This window comes from Rattus rattus, chromosome 10 (assembly GCF_011064425.1).
Source record: "Rattus rattus isolate New Zealand chromosome 10, Rrattus_CSIRO_v1, whole genome shotgun sequence".
Taxonomy (NCBI): Eukaryota; Metazoa; Chordata; class Mammalia; order Rodentia; family Muridae; genus Rattus; species Rattus rattus.
The window spans coordinates 9,580,992-9,607,817 of NC_046163.1; the positions used below are offsets into that span (position 1 = coordinate 9,580,992).

Consider the following 26,826-nt stretch of genomic DNA (forward strand, 5'->3'; position numbering starts at 1 on the left):
TCAATCCTCACGTAGCTGGGAAACGTCGGATGCAGGTAATGTTGGTAATTATATTCTGCTTAGTCCAGAGCCCGCGGCGGGAGGAGCCTGCAATGGCGCTGAGGTTTCTGTTGCTTTGTGTGAGGAGAACCCTGGATACTGGGGAGCCATTTGTACTCTTGTGCCTTCTCCCTTGCTCTCAGCCTCAGTTTCTACTGCTGTTAAGTAGTGTGTCACCTCTCCCAATATTGATAACTATGTACATGGCTGACTGTATTAATCTTATTAACTAGTAGTAATTTTTTTTAATTTTTTGTTATGTGATAGGCGTTTGTGGATATAATCATAGACTTCTTGTGAAAATCCTATTTTGCCACCCAGACTGTATATCTATACACACTCAAGGCAAACAGAGCATGCTAGCTGAGGGGAGGGGCATATGGGCGCGCCCCTCCCTGAGGATCTATAGACAGTTGATAGTTGCTAGGGGAGGGAGAGACATTTTCCTTCATGGTCTAGCCACTGATATGCTGCCCGTGCTCCAATAAATAATCCCTTACCCAGGCTCCTGTAAGCCTAATTCAATTCACTGGCTTTCTCCCCACCACACACACATAGAAGTGGGGGATGAATGCGATCAAGCTATTTTATATAATATATAAGCATATAGAAATGTCCTAATGCAGCCCATTTTATATAACTAATAAGTGGTAATACAAATCTTATGTGCTTCCTATTTTTCATTTAATAATATGCACCCACCGTCATGTGAGACTGGGAACTGTATTTCATCCACTTCCTGAGCAGAACTGCTAATCCCGACCTACAGTTTGAAAGGCCGGCTCTATTTACTGCTCATAGGGTGCTTACAACAAGAGGTAGGTAGGGGAGTGAGGAGAGACCCTGAAGTAGGAGGCGGCAGCCCCCAGCTGGGCTCCAATAGTCTCCTTCCAGAAGTCTGGAGCTGAGTGAGGTCCCCATACCTCTCTCTACTGCTCTGCACTCTGACCATCTTGGGGTTCTCTCTGAAAACTGAGGTTTGGGGTTTAGGGCTCAAGGAGAACACTGAAGTGAACTGTCCTTTTAGAAGAGTTATTAACACCAGGTACGTTATACCCAGCTAGCCACATGGCGGGGGCTCTGAGGAGAGTCCAGGCTCCCACACCACTGATAGGCAGCCAGCACAGTGGGGATTTTGGTTGGAGTTGAGACCTGTTAGGCAGAGTTGGGGTTCCTTCTTCTAGTCTTAGAGAAAGAGGAAGGGCCTGTGCCTATGGGTGAGGAGTATCCCACAGCATCCTGCAGTCAGACTGGCCCTGATTTCCCGAAGGGCAGCAGTAGGAGGGGTCCTATGTTTCAGGGAAAGAAGATAAGATTCTGAGGATGTGGGTGGAGGAAGTGAGGAAGAGGGAGGGGCACATAGTCATTGTAGTGCTAACTCTCTGATGTCCTGAGTCAGGCAGCCCAAGGTCTGTAACTTCCTTTGGAAAGTAGGAATGGCACCTGCCATTTGCTGGAATCTGGGTGTTCTGGGGAGTCTGTTATGTGTTACAGATTCTCAGACAGGCTCTTGGTAGGGATTGCTATGTCCCCTACAAGGGTTGTAAGAAAGAGGCTGCTATGGGTGGATGTGGCCTGATCTAGAGGAGTCTGAGTTCTTATACCCTCAGTCTACCTGCCTAGGCTGGACCTCTGACCTACTGACCTAGTGTCTGTTGGATAGCCATTGTGTACTGGGCACATACACATCAAACTGGGTGCACTTCAGGGAACAGAAGCATCATCCTTGGTTTCAAGGAAACTACAAGCTCTAGGCTAGGAAGGTAGAAAACACTGAGGAAGGGTATAAGGGTATAAGAAACACAAACTAGACAGCTAGCCACCTCCGAGTTTGCTAGGACTATATCACTGGGCAAAGAATACACATTCTAATTTGCTTTCCTGTTGTGTCGATAGACAGCCAAGATAGGGAAAACAGGTTTACCAGTCTATAGTGAATGGATAGTCAGACAGCTTTTTAAAAATCAAGATGGATGGGGTTTGACTTGTAGCTTCCATGTCCATGTACACACACACACACACACACACACACACACACACACACAAATCACATGCACACATGCATGCACACACCTATGTACATATGCACACACACATATGCACACACATGCATGCACACACACGCATACATACACATGTGCACACACACACACGCATGCGCACATGCACACACACGTGCACACACATTCATGCAGACACACACATGTACATATGCACACATGCACACATGTGCACACACATGCATGCACACACATGCATGCACACACATGCATGCACACACACACACACACACACACACACACACACAGAAAACAAAACAAAGAGAATTCTCACACAGGAGTCATAGGCCTCAGTGTAGACTCCTAGTTTCCTGAAAGGCATACCCAGTTCTGAGTCACCCTTCGGCCATTCCCCTGGACTCTGCCACACCCTGGGGGTCAGGCATCTTAGCACTAGGGGAGGCTGCCCAGGCAGCCATTGCTCATTGCCTACTGCACTGGCAGGAATTCCCTATGCCCTACCTCGGCAGCTCATTAATACTTAGCACTTGACAAGTAGGTGTTTAATTCTTTTGACACGTGGCATGTCTGAGATTAGCTCCAGTGCTGAAATGCTAAAGCTAGGGCCCTGCTGCCATTTATAATAACATTCATATGAATATTCCCTTGCGATCCAGTTTGCCATTTTCCTACATAAATAACTCAGGAGGCCAGGTACAAACATGATTTCTAGTTAGACTCCACTTGGCTGTTTGTAAGAAGTACGTCACGTCTGAATAAATGGCTAAACCTGGATGTAGTCAAGCCCATTATTTATTAAAAAAAAATATAAACAAGGAAAAGAAACACCAAAGGTGAGTGGCTAATTTTTTAAAAATTGTTTTTTTTGGGGGAAGGGGGAGGGGGAGTAATGGTACCTAGATGACAAGCTAATGTGCCGCTCAAAATAATAGTGTTATCGGTAGAAAAATAGCCTTTCAGACATCACCAAGGCGATGTGCCAAGAGGCCCTTAGCAAAGGCATTGAAGGACAGATTGCTTAACAGCTCTGTGGAAAATATAGAGTTGTCCTTTGCAAGTGGCTCAGACAAGGCTATGCTTGACAAGGGTGGGACTTTTGTTACAAGAAAATGAGATGCCTCTGGATAGGACCCTGCTCATCTTTTCCTATAGCAAAATGCTGTCACTTTAGAGGGAGAACAGAAGCCCGAGGACCATCCTGATGGAATGGGTTTGAGAGAAAGGAGAGTTCTCGCAGATTCACTTTAATTCGCTCCAGATGGTTCTGTGAGTGTTCATTCCTAAAGTGGCACCATTCCAATACAGGTTTTGATGGCTGTGAAGAGAGGGATGATTTTAAAAGAATCATACAGAATCTGCAAGGTTTATTTGTTTCCCTGAATCAACGACTAGGTTTCCCAATGTTGCAGCTTAAGATCTGGTGAGTGGTAGCCTGGAATGATTTTGTCTGCACTACCTACCTCTTCTGCCCTGCCACCCTCACCCCTACACATACACAGGGACTCTGTGGTCCAGGGTAGCCTGGGGTTCACTCTGTAGCTGGGGACAATCTTAAATTTCTGATCCTTCTGCCTTCCCCCAACTGCTGGGATTATAGGGGTGTCCCATCGCTCCTATAATGTTGTAAATGAGACTGAGGGCTTCAGGCATGATAGGCAGGCAAAGTTGCAATCTGAGCTACCTTAGCAGACCCTTGTTAATGCTTTAAAGAACCCCTAGGCAGCCCAAGCTGTACCAAGTTACTCCCAAATGAATTCAGTTCTAGATGCATGGTGAGAGTTTGTGTGATGCCCTTCAACTCGGCTCCTACTTATCCCTATCCTGCCCTGTCATTTGGGGACTACAGGACAACCACCAGAAAGGTTTGTGGACAGCAGGTGACTGTAGAAACTCAGTCCTATTCCTAAGAAACAGCTCAGAATGTGCTGGTGGCAGGTCACCACCCTTAGTCTGTCTCATAGGACCAGGCCAGTCTTTGTAAATCCCTGGTGTTTGAATCTAGGTCCTGTTTTATACTAAAACACCAGCCTTTCACTGCCCAGATACTGACGGGCACTTTTTGGTGTGGGAACAAGATGAACTGTCTTTTCTATCAAAGGTTAAAAGAGACAAAGAAAGTTACAGACACTTGCAGTAACCCTCCCTCCAGTCAGCATTTTTCTAAGATACAACTATAAACTCAAGATTGCATCCAGCTCTCAAAGTTTTTCTTTCTTTGTTTACTGTTTAGAGGTTAGCCAAGTACATCCGTGCAAATGTGAGCTAGGCTCAGGACCCTAGAAAGATTTTGCTTAAATTTGGTTTTGTCATGGAATATCTTTCTCCATCCACAGTGACTGAGAGTTTTGCTGGGTATAATACTCTGGGCTGATCTCTGTGGTTTCTTAGAGTTCGTAAAACATCTGCAAGCTCTTCTGGCTTTTAGAGTCTCTGTTGAGAAGTCAGGTGTAATTCTGATAGGTCTGCCTTCATGTTACTTGGCTATTTACAGATTTTAATATTCTTTCTTTTCTCTGTACATTTAGGGTTTTGATTATTATGTGACAGGAGGATTTCTTTTTCTGGTTCAGTCTATTTGGAGTTCTGCATGCTGCTTTTACATTTATGGCCATTTCTTTCTTTAGGTTAGGGAAGTTTTCTTTGATTTTGTTGAAAATGTTTTCTGGCTCTTAGAACTGGGATTCATCTCTTCTCTTTCTATTATTCTTAGGTATGATCTTTTCACAGTGTCCCCAATTTCCTGGATGTTTTGGGTTGGGAACCTTTTACACTTGGCATTTTCTTTTATCGATGCGTCCATTCCTTCTATGGTATCTTGTATGCCTGAGATTCTCTTCCATCCCTGGTATTCTGTTGGTGATGGTGCTTCCTGGTCTCTCTTTTATCTCCAGGCCTGCCTCCATTTGTGCTTTCTTTATTGCTTCTATTTCCATTTTCAGGTCTTGGACCATTTTATTCATTTCCTTTGCCTGTTTGATTGCATTTTCCTGTATTTTTCTGAGAAACTTATTTGTTTCCTCTTTTAGGACTTCTACTTATTTGATTATGTTTTCCTGTATTTTCTTTCAGGGAATTATTTATATTGTCTTTAAAGGCCTCTATCATCTTCATGAGATGAGATTTAAGGTCATAGTCTTGCTCTTCAGGTGTGTGAGGATATCCAGGGCTTGCTGTAGTAGGAGAGCTGCTTTCAGATGCTGCCATAGTGTATTGGCTTTTGTAGATTATGCTTTTGTGCTTGCTTTTTGCCATCTAGTTGATTTGCCTGAGTACCTCGTGTTTGAATAGGCCTCCTAGCAGGCAGGTAGAGCTGTGTGCATTGGGTTTGAGCAGGCCTCCTGGGAGTCAGGCAGTGCCATGGATTTGGGCGTGGTGTACTGATTGGCAACTGTTATGTGTTCCAGGTTAGGGGCTGGCTCTTGGGAGGCAGGTAGAGCTCTCGGAGGCAGCAAGGTGTGCTGCTCTGTGACAGCCGCTGGTGCATGTTGGACCAGAAAGAAGATAGAGCTCCGATCGGGGGCAGTACTCGTGGCTGCTAGGCTTGCTGGGATCCCCACAGATGTGGGGAATTGGGGGCCGTGGAGGTGTATCACCTGTGTGTGTTGGGTTAGAGTCAACCTCTTGGGAGCCTGGCAGAGCTATGAGGTGGAGTATGCTGCCACTCCAGGGCTGCCACTGGTGCAGGCACTGACCAGAAGCTTTTGTTGTTGTTGCTGTTGTTGTTGTTATTGTTGTTGTTGCTGTTGTTCTTAAAGTCACAACAACACATCGACACTCGAGTGAGAGTTATCACTAAAAGCAATTCCATAGAGGATATCATGGATCATTGGCATCAGGCAGCAGGGTGGACACAAGTAATGCACTCCTCTTAAAGGAAGACTTTCAGCTGTCCAGGGAACTTGAGTACATCAGATTTGCAGTTCCAGTTGGCCTGCTCTTCTTTGCTCTCCCAAAGACACCCTCTTCTCTCTGCTTGTATTTCTGAGGCTAAGGGCTGTCTCAGTTACTCCTCTGGTTGCCATGACAAAATGCTTGGTAGAAAAAAATTTAAGGAAAGAAGGGCTTATTTTGACCCACTGGTGGACTGTACAGTTCATCACATACGGAAAGGGATAGCGTGAGGAGCAGGTGGCTGGCTGGTTGGTCACCTTGCATAGCAGTCAGGAAGCAGGGAGTGAAGAGGAAGTCAAGCCACCTCCTCTAGTGAGGCTCTACATCCTAAGAACTCTAGAACCTTCTGGGACAGCATCACCAACTGGAGACCAAGTGTTCAAACACGTGAGCCTGGCGGGGGTTGCGGTGGGATGTGGATATTTCACATGCAATCTAGAAGAACAGGTTTAGCCTATAGAAATTACAGTTTAAGTTAAAACTCCAGGCTTTGGTGGCATCATTATCAAGTGCCTTCAGATACCATCAGTGCAAGAAGGAACAGCCTAGGTCTTCCCACTTTGTGTTGGGCTGCTATTTCTTCAAAAGCAAGGTACCTACTATGGTAGGGGCTTTTGGGCATCAATCCTTTGCCCTAATCTCCCTTTCTGCCTCAAAACTTGTTTGTAGCCCTTATTGTTCCTTTTAATTTTATTTTTGAGGCAAGGTCTCATTACGCAATCTTGTCTTGCGTGGAACTTGCTGTGTAGATCAGTCTGGCCTCAAATTTAGAGATTCTCCTGCCTTTCCTGAGTGCCGGTATCCAAGGTGTGTGATGGAACGTCCAATGTTGTTTCATTTTTGCCTGCCCTTAGACCAAGTGAAATTTAACATGTGTTCTTTCCATGTGCTTCCTGGAAGCTTCCAGAACTGAAAATGTGGTGCATATTGTCCTAGTTGGCTTTTTATTGCTTTGATGAAGCATCATGGCCAAAAGTGACCTGGAGAAGAAAGGCCTTACCTCATCTTACGTTTATCATCACCAAGGGTAGTCAGGGCAGGAAGTGAAGCAGAAACCTGGAGGCAGGAGGGGGTAGAGGAACAGCTATTACTGGCTTGCTCCCCATAGCTTGCTTAGCCTGCTTTCCTAATCCACCCTGGACATTCTGCTCAGAGATGGCACCACCCATAGTAGACTGGACTCTCCTACACCAACCATTAATCAAGATGATGCCCCACAGGCTCACCTACAGGGAAATCTGTTGACTGGGGTCTCCCTGTCCACATGACCTTAGCTTATGTCAACTTGACAAAAACTAAGCAGAAAAGATATGCATGCAACCACTGATAAAATGCAAACTTTGTGAGTGAGCTTTGTCAGGCCAGGCCCTCTACTTATGAGCAATCTATACCCCAAAAGTGAGTTTATAAATTCTTTATTTAAAAACAGGATTTACCTTGCAGATTTTCTTTTTATGCACACATATCATTTTTTCCAGATACCAGATATCAAATATATACTCAATGACAAGAACTGAGGATGACAAGAGACTAAGACTTTTGAATGGTCTTCAAGCTCGGGAAAGTTTGCCCTTCACAAACTAACATCATAAATACCCCTGTAGGAGCAAATATAGTCTGAGGGGAGATGCTTGTGCTTCTGGCATTGGCTATGAGACCATTGAAACTGGTGCCCAAGAAATTGGAATTTCCCCAGAAATCTCAAACTGGAAGAAAGAAAAGGCTGAAACCTGGTGGTAGCACCCAGACGGAGAACTTGTGTCTCAGAAGGGATATCACAAGGTCATACTAGAACCCAGAAAATACTGAGTCAGTGATGGGCAGGCCACAGCTTGACCAGACTGCTTGGTTATGCACACTTCTATTTAAACCTAAACCCTATGTCAGGACTCAGAGGATGAACTTAAGGTGGGATCACTGGACATCTTTCCTCCTTTTTCACACATGGCCACAATGAATAAATCTCCTTCCTCTACTTTTTACTATTTCTATCTCTCTCTCTCTCTCTCTCTCTCTCTCTCTCTCTCTCTCTCTCTGTGTGTGTGTGTGTGTGTGTGTGTGTGTGTGTGTGTGTGTTTTCCCAAAGCACAATGAAGGGGGACCTCCTGCTTATATAACATCCTACATGTATGACCCTGTATGACCCTGTATGAGTCACTTAGGTAGGGAGTCTGAGCTGGACTCTTGGATTACAAATGTCTTCATGAGGACGGGAGGCTAAGCTGCTATCAGGATTGCCAGGTCTAAGACTCTGTCTCTAACAACCCATGTAATGATTGGATTAAACTCTGGGATTGGTGCTGAATGTTGGCCTTGGCTATGGAAGGGCTGCAGGAAAGGCCTTGAGGAATGGAGTAACTGATGTATCCAAACCAGCTCCTTGCTTCTCTTCCTTTCTGCCATTAACACTGAGCTTCTATTTCTTCAATGCAGCTACTGTGCTGCTAGGAAGACAGCGACTTGTTTAAACTAATTTAACTTTACACATGATTAAACTGATCCGATTGTGTCAATAGTCCTTTGGAACAAAGGTTTTCTGTTCCTTAATATTCCACGACCCAGGCTTGCCAAGGGACATCTTACCATGGGTTTTGACTCATCCCAGGAATTGTACCTGCTGCTCGAGACAATTTTGCTTCAATTCTCATCATGCCTGCTCCTTATTTGGGGACAAGGCTCTAAAGTCTGTGTAAAACCACAAAGCCTATAGAGTCACAATTGCCCTAGAAAATTGCTAAGAAAGCTCACATTGGAGACAAAATTGCTCCCTCAGTAAGTCCCACCCAAACACGTTTTCCTTCCCTGTTGGACAGATGATGAGACTGTTCAGCTGAAAAGCAGAAAAATGGATGGCTTTAGAAACAGAAAATGTGAACTTAAGGATGGGGAAGTTGCATCCAAGAGTGGCAATGATGGGGTTGAAAAGAAATCATGAAGATATTTGTAATCCCAGGTTCCAGCTCACTTTCTCCCTAAGTGACACAGGGTCATACTGTGGGGGGGGGGATACGTAAACAGGAGGTACCCCCACTGTGCTTTGGGAACACACACACACACACACACACACACACACACACACACACACACACATAGTGAGAGAGCAAGAGAGAGAGAAAAGCTCATGGATGCTTTCCCCCTTGTTCTGGCTCACCATGCCTATGTAGACACCCATTCTTTGACTGTAATCACACTGCTCAGTTTCCAAGAAACTGCTTCTGGACCTCTTTGGTTGAGTAGGTTGACTATCCTTATGTTGTGCAGTTGCTGCCTCTGAAATGAAAAAGTCCCTCCTGGAGGGAAGAAGGAGGCTTATAAGATTAAAAGTTCAAGGAAATCTGTACAGCTAAGGAAATTCATAAAATTTACAGGCTCAAGAAATTGGGATGGTCACAGAATTCACAAGGCCTTCCCCGAGAGTCGCATAAGTGGTAAGAGTTGCTGGGGACTCTGTGGTGGAGGTGCCTACAAATTGTGGTCCAAGCTCTTGTGATGTAGTTTTCTTTTTGGGCAGGGCTGTTTCATGATGCAGCTGCTATTGAGATAAGCTCTGGCCTGGTCTCCTGACTTCAATAAACTCTTTGGTGTAACAACCTGGGCTTGGATGGAATCATTTTGTTGGTCTGGTGAAGGTGCTCTACCTGTAGCCAGTAGAAAAGTCAAGATTTTCCTTTCCACGTGCACAGGTTGACTAGCTTCTTATTTGAGAAAGGGTGGTCTCCCAGAATGCAAAGTGCATGTCTCATTTCTCTCTTGGTCTGATTTACTCTTGTGGGTTCTCATCAACTGCATGTGATGAATAAGGTGTAGCTTTCAATATGAAACATTTCATACTGGGTGATTTGACTCTCTACACTGGTAATAGATCATGTTAGATAACCATTACGGCAATTAAGAATAGTATCATTTAACAAACCATTTAACAAGATCTAATTTCAATTAAAAAAAAAAGAAAACAAGCTTTACTTAAATTACCTTGACTTAATGACCTGATATGAAATATAATTAATACTTTATCAGGAAATTTAAAATAATCTTATGTTTATTTAAATTTAGGTTTTGTAATTTATGGGTAAATTATAAACTCATGGTTGAATTCATAATTTAAATTATCCTAAAGGTTACAATTTTAACTACATACATGCTTTGTACAATGAATAGAGTTACACTTAATACCATTTGCAATTTTACTGAATGGAGACAAGAAAAGCAACTTTCATGGAGAGTATGCCCTAATGAAATCTGCATCATTCATTTCACTCTTGTGAGCTGTTAACACAACTTCCCCATGGGTCCAATGATGGAGAAATTTGGAATTTTGCAATTTTCAGTCATCTATATACCATCACTTTGAATTTATTTGTTTATTTTAGTGCTCAATCAAACCCAGGGCCTTGTGCATGCTAGACAAACACACAGCCTCTGAATTATATCTCCAGTTCTGAATATATTTTTAAGGTCTGTCATTATGTCAGGGAAAGGAAGATAAACCATGTTCCATTGCACAATTCATTGGGATGACTTGTAACTTTTAAATATTTATGTGGCCGCCATTTGTATTCTTGTATTGACTTCAAGTTAGAGTCTCCTGCCCTATTGAACTAGTCCCTTATCTCTACAGCCAATGGCTGGATTCTGTAAATTACTTGTCTATGAAGTTGAGATGCAGTTGTGGTAATTAGGCTTCCACCTTCATCTGTCTGCTGGAGGCTGCCTCATGCCATCCTGTGGAATTTAGAGAGGGAGTTTTGCTTTTGAAAACTTTGTGCTAATGGCCTGGTATTTATTTCAAAGCTCACCATTGATCAAATGCCCAGACCTATCAGCCAGGCCTGCTGGGAAGGAGGTATCTCTTGCTTCCTTCAGCTCTGCTAAAGGAACCTCAGTGGCTACTTTCAGGTTAGAGTATATTGAGGACCCTGGAGAGGATCCAGCTGACAAATATTGAGTCAGTCTTGATTAAAAGAAGTCTGGGAACAGGTGACACATCCCCAAGTGTGCTCTGTACTAAGAACCAAGTAGCTCATGGGTCTGTCAATCGACTCGACCTCTCCTGTTCTCCAGTAGACCTTATTAAAATTGGGTAGCAATATCTCAGTATTTTATGGGTTTATATACGTGTTTGTGCCTGTGCATCTATATGGTATGTGTGTTTATGTATGTATGTATGTATGTATGTATGTATGTATGTATGTATGTATATGTATGTGTGTATGTATGTTTGTATGTGTGTGTATGTTGTACGTGTGTATGTTGAATGTCTGTATGTGTGTTTGTATATGCATGTGAAAACCATTTATTCCCATCATCTATATTTTTTAATCATTTTCTACCCTATTTCTTGAGGTTTCTCAGTGAACCTGACCTTACCAATTAGCTCAATGGTCTGGCCAGTAAGTCCCTAAGATCCCACTGTCTCTATCTACAAAATGTTGGGTTACAGGTATGTGCACTTATGTTTAGCTTTTGACATATGTTCTGGGGATTTCAAGTCTTCATGCTTGTGCAAGAAGCATTTTACCAGCAGCAGAATCTCCCTAGCTCTATCTCCCTCTCAATTTTTTAAATTATAAAATATTACTTAGACTCACTCTATATTTGCCATTATAACACAACTGTTTTTATTGCCATTTGCTTTCTCAGTTAATCCTTTCTTCCTATGACAGAACACCCAAAGGATTGATAAGTGATATATAAAAGAAGAGAGGCGGGGTATTTGAGTTCCAGAAATTTCTATCTGGAGAATCCTCATATGAGTTTGAACATGGCAGAGAAAACGGAAGAGCAAATAGGTTGTGTGGAAGAGAAGCTCATGGGTGAGCCATAGGACACCTAGATTAGCTTATGGGAACCTCTTTCGTGGTAACCTGTCTAGGCTATGTCTTATGCAAACTCACTCTCAAGAGAAAAACACTAATATTGTACTGGGAAGAAGGCTCAGTCTATAGTGTGCTTCCTTTGCAAGCCTGAAGACCAGGGTTCCATTTCCAGAGCCCACATGAAAAATCTGGACATGGTCACATCCATCTTTAATCACAGCACTGGGAAGGTGGAGACGGGCTGATTTCTGGGGCTCACTCAGCCTAGTCTACATGATGTGCTACAGTCCAGTGAGAAATGACCAGCCAGAAATGGTAGCACACACCTTTAATCCCAGCTCTCAGGAGGCAGAAACAAGGGATCTCGGGGAGTTCAAGGCTAGTCTTGTCTTATCTATACAGAGAATTCCAGGACAGTCAGGATGACACTGAGAGACCCTGTCTCAACAAATAAAAATAAAAAACAAAAGCAAAAAACCACAAGGTGGGACTGCTCCTGATTAATGATGAAATTATCTTGTGGTTTCCACACACACACACACACACACACACACACACACACACACACACACACACACACAAAGAGATTTCTTATTGGCTTTCCCACCTCTTAACCCCCCCAAACTTCTCAACAGTGCCAGATTGGGAATCAAGCATGAACACCAACAGGAGTTTTGGTGAAAAAAAAAAAAAACACAAAAAACAAGCCTGTCTCCAAACTATAGCAATTTTAACTTATACACATTAACACAAATGTCTACTTTCAACTAAAATCATAAGTTAGAGAAGGTTTTTTTTTCTAAATACTGTCTTTCTAAATTGTATTTTTATACCCTGAATGACAGAATGGAATACTTTACTTATTTATTTGCTTTTAATTAAAATGTGTATTATTATTATTAATTATTAATATTGCTGTTGTTGCTGTGTGTTGGAGGGGTGCATGTACATTTCATGGCACACATGTGAAGGTCAAGGGACAACTTTCAGGAGTCACCCCTCTCCTTCCATATTGTTTGATAGAAGGTTGCTTATTTCTGCTGACAGCTCTGTAGTCCTGGCTCAAGAGCTTCTAGGAGGAGGAGTAGGATCAAGTCTTTCTTTGTTTTGCAGCTTCTAGATCATTCCTTTAAACCCATACTGATTTCAACAAGGCAAACAAAATGATTCAGTAATCAAAATTTAACTAATATACGCATTAGAGTCAGCTTATTTATTTCAGGTCAAATTTTATGGCAGGATAGATCCAGCCTTGACATATGGAGTCCCTTCTAAGTGATGTGCATAGGACATTATGTCTGCATTCTGGGTCTCTCTGTTCATAGTTTTATGAGGCTTTTAAATTGTACACAGAGATTTACAGCTTTGTCTCTGCCTCTGTGACAAATTGTTGGGCATACCTGTGATTTATTTTTCGCTAATTTGTTCTTCGAGAACAACCTTGAAATGTTACTCTAATATAACACTGTCCCTATGAAGAAAGATTATCTGACGCCTAGAAACAGGTTATGGTAAAAAAAAAAAAAATCAGTCAGTGTTGGTATTTGCAGTAGATCTTGGTGGAGGGCAGAACCCTGTGCTGACAAGATACAAGTTCATTGGTCAAAAGGAGCCTCCAGGGGATTGATGCTCCCTTGGTGCAGCCCAACTTGACAGGGTCTAGAAGCACTGAGACAAATCTCTGGAGATGTCTATGAGGGGTTTTCTAGACTGGGCTCATGGTGGTGGGAAGACACCTTCTGCAAATGGACAGTACCATTCTGTGGAGTGGGGTCCAGGATTGATGACTCTACTCTCTCTCTCTCTCTCTCTCTCTCTCTATATATATATATATATATATATATATATATATATATATATATATATATATATATATATCCCCCACCCTCTCTCTGGTTCCTGACTGTGATTGCAATGTGATCTACTACTTCATATTGCTGCCATCATGTCTTTGCCGCCATATTTGACTGCGCCCCCATAATAAAAGGAGGCAAAGTCACCCTTATTTCTTAACTTGCTTTTGGTCAGGTATTTTTCTCATGGCAGCGGTAAAAGTAACTAGCACCCGTTCCCACTCGCATATGCCTCTGTACTGTGAGGCGATCTCCAAACTGTGGGGTGCTAACCTTTTCCCATTGACACTTTCCGTCTTTCCAGCTCTTCCCGGCTTCTGCTTCTGGCTGTCTTTCATTTTGGTCTCGGTCAAGGTGTCACTTCCCTCCCAGTGTGTTTACTGGGGCCAGAATCCTGGCTATCAAAGGGTAAAATTTGTGCAGTCTTTCCGAGTGTGATTGCTCCTAGTAAAGTATCGGCAGCCAGGTCTTTGCTCCTAGTGGCCTTGAATTCATGAATCTCCTGCTTTGTCTCCTCTAGCCTTGTCCAGGTGAACTTCTTGACTTGAGCACCAGTCTCTGGAGCCATCACAAGTTGCCCTGGGTTTGGAATGAAACCCACGCTGTTGAAGTTGGTGCCTTGCACACTCCTATCTTGGGCTTTCACCTGCTGCATTTGTGGGATCAGCTTTTTTCCCCTCAAACATGGACTTCCCCTTTTTACCTTTGAACGTTGTTTGTTAACGTTAGTTTTTACAATCTTAAGGCAGTCACATTTTTTTTCGTGAGGCTGTAAAGATGGTGTAGCAGTTAAGAGAACTTGCACTCTTGAGGAAGGTGAAAGTTCAGTTCTGAGCACCAGGTTGGGTAGCTCACAACGGCTTGTAACTCCAGCTTTAGGGGATTGGATGACCTCTTCTGACCTTTATACTCACATACACATAGTAATACACATATAAAACACACACACACGCACACACACGCACACACACACACACACACACACACACACACACAGAATCTTAACTTATTTTGGTGCGTGTGTGTGTGTACGCACATGCTTGCTAGGATTTAAAGCTTGAGCTACTATGCCCATTGTTTGTCCCATGGGGTGCTGGGAATGGACTACAGATCCTCGGGCTCGCATGGTAAACATTTTACTGATTATCTTCCTTGCCCGTGTTTCTTGCAAACCTGCTGTCTCCTCCGTTGCTGGTGGCTTCCACATCAAGCAAACTCTGGAATATCAAGCAGAGTGAATCCTCCAAGAACAGATGCAAGATCTTAGAGTTCCCGGCCAGAGTCAGTGCTAAAGCCCCTTCCAGCTTCAGGTTCAGAAGCACTTGCTCCTCTGCACGAGCTTCCCTTTGTCTATAAATGCTCTCCCTTCCTCTTCCCTGTTTTCAGTTTTACAGTCTCTCTTCCAGCTATGTGACCTGGTGTTTGTGGTCCAGCGGTTGGTGGCTGTTCTCTGGGCCCAGTGTTTCTGTGGGCATCCAGCTGGCCTTTATTCACGCTCTTGGATCCGGGTCTTTCAGTTCCTCTTCTACATTATTGCTGTTTTTATTTCCTAGCTCTTTTTGAGAGGAGAGCACCTTGACCTCTTGGATGCTTCTGTGCTGCAGTTTGATTGTGCTTTGTTTCCCCTAAAAGTCATTCTGAGGCTTCATTCTGCATTGTAATGGACCTAGCCGGTGAGGACTTTGAGCATATTCACTGTTTAAAAGGAATCAATGGGTTTCTCAGCTAGTAGATGGCTTGACTATTATATGCCTGAGACCTTGGGTTCAATCCCAAGTACAGACAGTAGCAGCAACTCCAAGACCCCAGCACTCAGGATGTAAATACAAAAGAGCCAAAAGTTCAAGGTCTCTGTTAAAGGCCAAGCTGGGTCCGTGAGACCCTGTCCAGAAACAAATGAGAGGCAACCACTTAAGAGCAGGTACTGCACATGCAGAAAACCCAAGATCGGTTCCCAGTACCTGCCTCAGGCTCCTCACAGCCACGTAGACCTCCCAATACCCCTCTCTGACCTCCATGGGCACCTTGTATTCATATGCACATACTCATACACAGACACACATGTGTCTACATAACTAAGGATGAAATTGATCTTAAAATGAACGTAAAATTAAAAATGCAGGAAATGTGGTGTGTATACACGATGAAACCTTATTGATATGATTAAATAATTCGTTTGGGGAACTCATTAGACAACCAGTGAAAAGAATGCATCTTGGGTTTTTGGACAGCTGTCAAGCCTTTTCTTCCTTTTGTCTGATCCCTGTTTCCAAGCATCATTCACACAGCACAGCCTGACAGCAGGAAAGAGCTGAGCCTATCCTTTGTCTCAGGAGGAGAGACTACCACCTGAAAGGCGCTGGTGACATCCTGGAGTTGGGGAGGGTGTGATTAAGATTTGTTGAGACTTGGAAGTTTGTTTTCAGGCAGATGTAGATCTTTTCAGTGGGAGAAGGGCAAGGGAGGGCTTGACCAGGAAAGTAAAAGAATCATGATAAAGCAGTTTTGGATCCATGAAACAAGCAAACCAAAAGATTCCAAAAATGTCAGGGTGCCTGTTGTCTGTTGATTGTAGAATGGTGGGTGGGCTTATCCAGGAGCACTTATTAAAAACAGGGAAAGAGCAGTGCTGGGCTCAGTTAGCAGAGTGCTTACCCAGTGTTCCAGAAGCTCTGGGCTCTTGTCACAGGCCCTTATAAACTAGGTGTGGCAGTGCATGCCTGTAATCTAAGCATGCCAGAGTTGGAGGCAGGACAATCAAAAGGTCAGGGTCATGCTTGGCCTACAGGGAGTTAGAGGTTAGCCTGTGAGATGGTACAGCTGCACGTACAGTGGAACTTTTAGTTTTTTTTAATAAGAAAAATCAATACTTATTTTTACTATTTTTTTAGTGTCTGTCTGGAGGTATGTGCAGTCATGTGCAGGTGTCTTTACAAGCTAGAGAGGGTGCTCAATACCCTAGAACTGGAGTTTTAGGCACTTGGAAGCTTTTTAATGTGGGGTGCTGGGACCTCAATTCAGGGCCTTTGTAATAGCAGTCAGGGCTCCTAACTGCTGAGCCATTTCTCCAGCCCTAAGATAACTGATGGGCAAAAGATAGGCTTTCCTGGAAGCTCTGAGAGTCTTAGTTTTCACTTAGACTGTGCAGAGTCAAGAGGCCTGCTGTACATGAACACGTGTGTCTCGTGGGCGGAATGAGATTGTAGGTTGCAGGAGGCTGATCCAGGAGTTTGTGAAATACACTGACATCTTATATTTACTTACCGGGACACCACCTCTCCTGCCATTCAACGGCACAGAGAATCTCTTGGCTTCCCTTGTTCTCGTCTTTTGATATTTACCCATCCAAGAAATGCTTACTAAATATACAGACCTGCCAGAGGAAAGTGTCTAATAACCTTGGCATGCTTTGTTTCATGTTCCATGGGGCAGAAAACTGAAACACAGCTTCTCTTTCCTGCCAGTTGCCACCAACTCATCTGTAAACACTCTGTGAAAATTATTCCTTTCTGTGGCTGGGGAAACCTGTGCAGTGGTTAAAAGCACTAGCTGGTTTTCAGAGGACCAGAGTTCAGACTCAAACACTCATCTCAGTGGCTCACAATTGCCCGTGGTTCCAGCACTAGGGATCCACCACCTTCTTCTGGCCCCTGTGAGCACCTAAAATCATTCCTTTCCTGACCACACAGCCCCACCTCACCCAAGGAATCTGAAATTGATTTTTCTTCCCATTGTCCAAATAGTGCCATCCCTGATAGTTCTCGGTGTTTTTCTGAGTGAGAGGGTAAGCCCCTTGGTGTGTAGGGTGCCACAGATTTCTAGGAAGGTGATTTTTGTCTCACTAGCCAGCTCCTTGCAAACTCTGGCAGGAAAACTGGATGTGATTAAGCCTTTGGTTTGTGGCTGGAGTCAATGATTAGAAAACAGTCAATATCAGCAAAGGGGTTTATGGGTAATATAGCAGGTGAGTCCCCACTGTAGCTACTGCTGGCACTTGGCCTCCTTAGCCTTGTCTTTATCTATCCCTCTTTTGGGTGCTAAGGGTGTTTTCTCTGGGTTCTTGAATTTGAGGATGCCTCATCAGTCCTCTTTTGTGGTTTTTACTTTTGAAAAACATTCCTCTTCAGTTCTCATCATCCTTGTTCTGAAGCCGAACCGAGCAAGTGTGTTTTTAACGAACAGAAGCACTGATCTTTTTTTTTTAAAGTGTTGTTCAGTGCGTGATTGACAGATATTATCATGTTCTGCCTGTCGTCTGCCAAGAATATAAAGGAACCTTGAAGTGACCTCTTCTGTTCTGCAGGCTGAGCATGGTCTCTCTCTCTCTCTTTCTTTTGCCATATTCCCTACCTCTTCTATTTCCCTAAGCCTCCATGGATCACAGTGATATACTATGGTTCACACATATGAGGGTACACATGTACTTAGATAAGTATATATGTATGGAAGTGTTAATCCTGAGATCCACTGGAGGAAAAACGCTTCTACCACTGCTGGGCCAAATTTGAAGCAAGCTTTATTAATTATAAAATACTGACCAAGAAATGAACTTTGGTCAAGACCATTCCTTGGGATTTCCTAGCTGATTGACTCCAAGACTCTTGTTACAGGAGTTTATGAGATTAACCTATAGGCCACTGTACTTTCTCTTGAGGCACTGTTGTTTTTCAAGAACTACAACTCCCAGCATTCCATGAAGTTACCTGATCCTTGGGTAGGTGGGGTCTACAGGTTAATTTTGGGCATTACAAAGGCTAGAAGGTAACATTGGCTGTCATCCTCAGGTATGCCATTCACCATTTTTGAGACAGGATTCCTCCTTGGCTCACCAATTGGGTTACACTGGCTGACTGAAGAGCCCCAGGAATCTATCTATCTCCATCTCTCTAGGGCCAGTACCATTGGCACCCTGGTTCCTCAGAAATGTGAGTTCTGAAATTGTGTCCTCACGCTTACAGAGCAAGCACTTCATTGCCCGGGCCATCTCTTTGGCTTTCCTGACACACTCTCACAGAGCCTCTTCCAGATCTTTAGGGAAATGGCTTGGCTGAGTCAGCAAAGCCAGGGAAATCCGCCAGGTAGAGTGATAGACTTTGCAGCAGGTGGCTTCGTGGTGTGTCATTACCAGAGATGTCATTGTTCTCTGTCAGCTCCAACATCCTCTGTTCATGGCTGAGTCTGTGGGTAAGGTGGGTTTATTATAAGAGCCTCTGTGCGTGAGTGCACCCTTGGCGAGGCTGACAGGTGTCTGGATAGCGTTCTTCTGTGCCTCGGTTGCAGCTGTGTTTGCCAACGTCTCTGCCAGTGATCCACATAGACTTCGGTACAAGGCAAAGGTTACCCGTGATAGGTTTCTTGCCAAAGCCCTCTCACACTTGACATTCATAGAGTACACTGGTTGTACGAATTGTGTAAAGGACATTACGTAATCTGAGTGGTGGTACCTGCCTTTTAACTGTAGCACTTGGGAGGCAGACACAAGGCGGCATCTTTGAGTTTGACACACGCCTGGTCTGTGTAGTGAGGGCCAGCCAGGGCTGCATAATGAGTCCTTGTCCCAGAAAGTCAGTGAGCACAGTTCTACAATGTCACCACAGGAACATGAGCATTAATTCTCTACACAGGCCTTCATTCTAACAATCCCAGAATTTTTGGCTTTGATACAGGAAAGAATTTCAGGATGAGCTTTCAGTATAAAGCAGCGTTGGATATTAGAATAGATTTTATTTATTTATTTAAAATAAATAAATGTTAGTGTTCGTGTACGTGCATGTGCCTGAGTTTAAATGTAGGCACTGCTTATTATATGCAGGAGTCCACAGAGGCTAGATGAAGGCATCAGATCCCCTAGGACTATAGTTATGGACAATTGGGGACCACCAGATGTGGGTACCAGGAACTGACCCAGGGTCTTCTGCATGAGTAAGAAGTGCTCTTAACTGTTGAGCCATCTCTAGAGTCCTTCATGTGGATTTTTAAGTACATTGATTAAGAGAAAGAGACACCGAGGAAGAAATGAAGATACACCCCAAAGCATGCCGAGGGCTTGTCTGATAGTCACACTTCATTGTCCTTACAATAACCATGCATACCATTGTGGTGGGTCACTAAGGAATCTAAATGAGATGTCAGGAGGCTCCCTAGGAGTGCTTCAAAAGTCAGTTTAGCTCAGTGGATACCGGAAATTAGGATATCTCCACAGTAAACAAAGTTAATAGCCGTCTTTGAATTTCCCAGAAAAAGTCTGGGAGAGGAATGGGGCCACCCAAAGTCACATAAATACAGACCTTCAGCTGGGCTCATTGCCACTTTCAGATAAAATATCATTATATGAATGGAATATTGTCTCCGTGTCCACAGCCCTCACAGTAAATGTTAACTGTGCTGGAATTCTTTGTTGGTGAGACGCTTTAATCAGAATAGGGTGAGAGGCTGCTTCCCTCCGGACACTGGTACTTCTCTCTGGTTTTCTTTCCCATTTTAGTTGGTTCTCAGCTGTGAGACCTGTGCATTAAAAAAAAAAAAGTATGTGTCTGTTGGGGGTATATGCTGCCTATGTGCAGGTGTCCTTGGAAGCCAGAAGAGGGCGTCAGATTCCTTGCAGCTGGTGGTCTAGGCTGTTGTGCACTTCCTGACATGGATGCTAAGAACTGGACGCAGGTCCCCTGAGAGACCAGGAAGTGTTCTTTATCACTGAGCCATCTCTCTAGCTCAGGACCTACATATTTTGACATCATTAACTTCCTGACTATCCATCTCGTTCCAGTACTACGACCATAACCCATGCTTGCAAAGTGCAAAGAGAGCTTTTCTGGCAGCAAGATGCAAGATAAGGTTCCCAGGATAGCACCAAGTCCACAGTAGCACCTCTCTAGCTCCATCTCTGTGCACGGTCCAAGGCCCTGTCAGGCTGCTGGGCACTGGTTGCTACCTGGGAAATAGATGTCAAATTGAGCTCTATTGGAAAAGAGAAAAGAAGGCTCCCTGTGTGGCATGTGAACGTCTTCCTTCTCCAGTGTCAGCCTGCGGAGCTAACAGAAGATCAATAATGGCCCACCATTGCTTTTTAATTGGTCTCTTCAAAGCCCAGGTTTCCAGAAGCTCTAGCAGATTGCAGGGTTGCAATTTTTTGTTTTGCCTATAAAATGCTCTGGAACCAACATAGCAAAACAGTTGATGTTTTCAGACATGATTTGCCTTACGTGTTTGATTTTATGATTTTTTTCGCCCCTCAAATTCTACCATTTTCTAGTGCTTGCTGGTATAGGCCAAAGGGGAAGGGTTAATGGGGTCAGGACCTGGTCCAGGCACCTTAAGAAGTTCCACAGAGAAGCAAGACAGTGCAGGGTGGGAACCCCAGATCCTCACTGAATGCAGATTGCCAATGTGGAAGATATTGAGGGGCTAAGGGTAGAGGGAAAAAGATTCATGTGTTCACTCTTTATCCTAGTTTTTTTTAAACTTTATTTTTATTGGATATTTTATGTATTTTCATTTCAAATGTTATCCCCTCCCCCCCCATACTCCTCCGCTCCCGTGCTTCTATGAGGATGTTCCCCCTCCCACTTACCCACTCCTTGCTCAACGGGAAATGAGCCTTCATAGAACCAAGGGCTTTTCCTCCCATTGATGCTGGGCAATGCCATCCTCTGCTACATATATGGCTGGAGTCATGGTTCCCTCCATGTGTACACATTGGTTGGTGGTTTAGTCCTAGTTTTAACTGTCAGCTTGGCACGGCCTAGAGTCAGCTGAGGTGGGAGTCTCAACTGAACGATCGTTGGGAGCAGATTGGCCCATGGGCACGTCTGAGAGAGTGTCTTAATTGTTAAATGATGTAGGCAGGCCTAGCTAACTGTGGGAGACATTGGGTAGGTGCTACTGAGCTGTGTAGAGAGCTGGCTAGCTAAGTGTGGACCTGTGAGGGAACCAGCAAACAGCATCCCTTGTAGTTTCAACTTCACGATCGTACTTGAGCTTCTATCCTGGCTTTCTCCAGTGATGTTGAGATGAAGGAAAACCATTCTTTTGGTCATGGTATGGGCAACAAGCTCAGGCTGTCTACATGCAGGACATGGGCAGTGTGGATAACTGCTGTCAAGATACTGACCTTTCTCCTTGGGGTGACCTCACAAAAAACTCTTATGTTAGGGAATACACCATAGCAACTCTCTTTCTGGTTCACCGTCAAGGGGATCATTCCACCATGGAGCTGAAGGCATAAAACTGGAACAAGAAGTTGGCTGTCTGGTCACATGGCGTCCACTATCAGGAAGCAGGGAGATGAGTGTTAGTGCTCAGCTCAGTTTTGCCTCTCTATTAAGTCCAGGACCCAGCCTATAGGGTGGTGCTACTCACACCCAGGGTGAGTCTTTCTATCTCATTTAACTTAATCTTGACACTCCCTCACAGACATGCCTAGAGGCTAGTCCATAAGGGAACCTAGGTTTTACCAAGTTGACGGTGAAAGACTCATCATTAGGATGAATTATATACTCAGTCATGGTGACTTTACAACATATATACCACACCCAATATGTAACTATTCTCTTTGCTCTTTTGGGGACACTTAGACAACTGTAGGTTTTAGTTTTCTGTCCAATTATGTCCAGCAGGACTCTTCCTGTGGCCAGGCTGTATTTAAGTAGCCAACGCCATTCAAACATGTTCTGTTATGTTTAATCTCATTCTTGAGTGTAGGACCTGAGAGTAAGACTTACTGGACTAATGACTCAGTTTCTGCTCATAATGCTTCTTGAACTAGGCTTGAAAGGCGAATGGTTTAACCATTAGCATCTTAAATATTTATTGAAGTTTTATGTGGTAAAGTCTTGGTGTCAGTGTGGTACTGTTGGGAGGTGGTGACACCTTTAAAGGGTGAGGGGTTGTGGGAGGTCCCTTAGGTCACTGGGGGCATAACTCCAAAAGAGACTATGAGACATTCATACCTGTCATGATGTGTTACCTTGAGACAGCAACTGACAAACCAGTCATGGACTGGAACTTTCCAAATGGTGAGTTCAAGTAAACCTTTTCCCTTTGTAAATTAATTACTTCAGTTATTTTGTGATAGTGATAGAAAACTGAGAACACCAAAAATTGGAAAATTAATCTCTGGAGGTAACAGCCAAAAGGGCCTATATTCTACTGACTCTGTTTGCCTTGTAGTCTTGTTTTTAAAAATGATTTTATTTTATTTATTTTTAAAAGAAATTATTTACTACTACTACTACTACTACTACTACTACTACTACTACTACTACTACTACTACTACTACTACTACTACTGTTATTTGTGAATGAATTTGTGCATGAATGTATGTGTATCTGTGTGAGTTTAAGTGTACCACAAGCATGCGGGTACCCATGGGTGCCAGAACGAGGCGTCAGATCCCCTGAAACTGGAGTTACGGTTGTCGTGAGCCATCTGATATGGGCGCTGGCAGTCAAACTTCGGTCCTCTGCAAGAGCTCTTCACTGCAGAGCCTTCTCTGAGGCCCCTAATTTTTCAGTTTATATTTGTATATGGATGCTGAGGAGTGGAGGGCAAGTTGTGCCGGAGAGCTGTGCCCATAGAGGCCAGAGAAAAGCTTCAGATCCCCTGGAGTTGGAGTTACAGGAAATTTTGAGCCGCACTGGATCCTGGGAAGCAAAGTTGGGTTCCCTGCAAGGGGACTGCTCTAACCACTGAGCATTCTCTACAGCCTGATTGGCCGAGTTTTCAGCCCTGACTGCAGCATTACCCAGTGCTCACAGGCGGAGATCAGAGGGGAAGGGCCGACAGGATCAGGCCCTGATTTTAGTGCAGCTCCTTGGAGTTTGGCCCGATCTTCACCTTCACTCCCAGATGGCAGACGTCACTGGGTTGGTCTAGTGCCTGGGCATTGCCTACATCATCATCAGCTGTAGGGACGCAGGCGCAGAGGATTTGAACGACTTCACCAAGGTCATCCATCTTGTGTGGTTCTCCTCACCTGCCATTTTCTTGGTCTCTGCATGATAGCCCACAGCTCACCGATGTGTGATTTCTCCCGATCGGTGGCTCAACCTCAGGGTTGGGAGAGAAGACAGTGTGTTAGAGAGAAAGGAACACTGGGTGAAATAGAAAATGTGATTTTGACACCAATCAATGAGCCAGTCGGCATTCAAGCTGAGATACCCCGATGTGATAAAAGACTGAGAGGCTAAAGCGGTAAAAATCTAAGCTGGAGCCACCTCTGCCTCTGTGACCTTAGCCAGCTGGCCACTCACTGGAACAAGCCACCGCTTCTGCAGATAAGGGGGAAAAAAATCCAATTTCTAGGAAGGTGTGCTTAAAACATGATGGATTTGAAAATTCTGCCAGGTTTCTTTTCCTATGTGTTATTTTCCCCTTTAACTTCTCTGCTACTAAAATAGTCGCTTCAAAATTCGAAAATGTGATCATAGAGGGTTATGTAAAGCCATTGATATGCATTACTATTAATGTACTTTGGGCGTTTTCTGTCCTCCCTCCACGTCCTCCTGTCTCCATCCTCCTACCCTCCCACCCACCACTCCCTTTTGCCCTCCCCCCCGATAATTTGGCATTTATTTATATGTCATTAGCAAGTATATGTTTTTATGTCTCTCTTAAAATCCAGGGCTCACAAATGAGAGAAATGGGAAATTTTTCGTCTCTCTGGGATGAACTCGATCAACTAAATGTGATGATCCCAGTTGTGTTTCTCTGCAAATGGTATAACCTCATTCTTTACAGTGTGAACCTCTTCCCATTGCCCATTGCGTGCAAAAGCCACGTCTCCTGGTCCATTCCCCTGGTGGTATGACCTCATTCTTTACAGTGTGAACTTCCCATTGTGTGTAAAAGCCATGTTTCCCGGTCCATTCCTGAGGCTGGACACCCAGGCTGATTCCCTAACTTAGCCATTGTGACTGGTGCTATGCAGTAGCCATGACTATGCGAGGATCCCTGTGATGTGCTGGCTTGGAGTCTTGGGGATAAGTACCAACGAGTGCCTGACTGGGATTTACAGTAGAACTACTATTACTTTTCTGAGGGAGAGCCATGCTGATGTTCATAGGGCCGGGCTAGTCTACATTTTCATTTGCAGCACAGAGAGTCCCTCTGTCTTTATCCTCACCAGTTTTAAATTTTCCATTCGATATCAATATTATACCTGTGTTTTAAACCTAGATGGGAGAGGTCTCCAAGAACACAGAACACGCCAACCTTGGGTAGAGGTTTGTTTGGTTAAAATAAAAATGTCTTTTGGGTTCAGAAAAGCTGAAAATGGGCTTCCATGTGTATTGTGGAACTCTTGGGAATGGGCTAAGAAGGCAGGACTTTACATTCCGGGTCAGGTCAGGAGCGATGAGGGCAGATGGATGGAGAAGATGAGTGGGCTGCTCTGTGCTGGGTTTGGGACCTGGGAGCTGGGATGTTTGTGGAGTGGAGAGTATGCAAACGCTGGCCTTGCCAAGAACATTTCAGAGCCATCTGGCTTCTTTGATTGTTGCCAAGAGAATGGTAATGTAGGACCCCTGTGGGCAGCATCCTCATTCTACTGAGGAAAACTAGATGCTGATAGATGAGCTGGTTTGTCTGCAGTTGTGTGAGAAGTGCAGGCTAGAGCCTCCACCTCTGAGTCCTACCTCCCAGTCCTCTCTGTAGTAGGTCGGAGCTGACTCTGTCTCCCTGCCATCACTGGTGGAGAGGGAACCCATGCAAGTGTGCACGCTCAGGCATGCGTATGCATGCATGTGCGCAGGTGTGTGTGTGTGTGTGTGTGTGGTGTGTGTGTGTGTGTGTGTGTGCAGATACATGTGTTATCCATTTCTTAGATGCTGTACAGCTTGTTTTTGTTTGTTTGATTGTTTTGTTTTGTTTCAGTCTGAATCCACCAGGTAGATAACACCTAACTGTTCGGTGAGGCCCAGGTGATCCACCTGTCTCTGCCTCACCAGCCCCGGAATTAGAAGCACATGACTCTACACCGAGCTTCGTTTTCAATTCTGTATATGTGCCTGCTCATAAATTTGGGGTTTCACATGCACATAGAGGCCAGAGGACAACCTTGGGCATAATTTTTCAGGAACCATGCACATTTACTTCTTTTGAAATGGGGTTTTTGAAATAATCTCCTGATAGCCTGCACACTCCAAAGATCCTCCTGTTTCCACCTCTCCAGAGCTGGGAATATATGCTCACCCCCATGCTTGCCTTTTGACCTGCATGCTGGGGGATCAAACTCTGCTCCCCATGCTTGTAGGGCAGTTGCTCTACAGACTAAGCTGCCTCCCCATCTCCAGTAGATATTGCCTACTGATTGCTTGGGGGTGGAGCTCACATCCAGCTACAGTCAGTGCTGTGCAAAAATTCATCATAATATCAATTCCTGCCAAGGAGGAGCTTATCTTAAAATACTATGGGGGGAGGGCACGTTTGAAACCTTGGGAATAACATACGATCTTTCAGAACAATTGGGAAAGAGTAAGAACGAGGTGCATTGAAAATGATCCCAGGCTGCTAACAGAGTTGTAATCATTTCCGCCTGTGTTTGGGTCATTTCCCTCATCCGCTCAGCTTTTGAAAGAAGCCAGTGAAAATCCTATTGCCCTTACCCTCTCGTGCCTTGCTGTTTTCATGTCACTTTTTGTCATAAGTAATTTTGTCCGTAACCACTCCAGTGGCAGCAGGCTATTTGCAAAGAGCTTAATCATGAGGCATTTACTAACCATAGTATTAATTTATTATAGCAATTCCATAAGTGTCTGTTAAGTACCTTATACCCAGACTTTTCTGGAAACCATCATCTTAGTGATGGTCACTTTAATGTGAAAGGGGAATTGAAAAGACTGGGAACATTAACCGAGTCCCATATAAGTTTGGGGAATTCAAGCAACTCAAGCTTCCATTCTCACCTCCCCTTCCCTCCCCTCCCCTCCCCTCCTCTCCCCTTCCCTCCCCTCCCCTCCTCTCCCCTCCTCTCCCCTCCTCTCCCCTTCCCTTCTCTCTCCTTCCTTCCAAGATCAGTCTCTCTGTGTACATATGCATCTACCTGTCCTAGCCTCCTGTCTCCTGGGATTACAAGTGACTATTACTATGCCTTAACTACAAACTTCTGTTCTGCCCCTTCCCACTTTAGTATGTTATGATCAACATAAACTACATTCCACATAGTTGAGGCTGAGACCAAGAAGGCAAATTCTTACCAGTTTCATCTC

General features: G+C 44.2%; 1 protein-coding gene and 1 long non-coding RNA gene across 2 annotated transcripts in view; one reads left to right on the forward strand and one right to left on the reverse strand.

Annotated features, from left to right (window-relative positions):
* Gpr39 (G protein-coupled receptor 39) overlaps window positions 1-26,826 on the forward strand; it is a 194,529-nt gene that overhangs the window by 23,664 nt on the left and 144,039 nt on the right. The window lies entirely within an intron of this gene.
* On the reverse strand, window positions 2,951-14,144 carry LOC116911131. Its single transcript, XR_004389316.1, has 3 exons — window positions 13,894-14,144; window positions 6,952-7,007; window positions 2,951-3,375 (listed from the first exon to the last, which is right to left on the reverse strand). It is a non-coding gene; the product is annotated as an uncharacterized LOC116911131 (long non-coding RNA).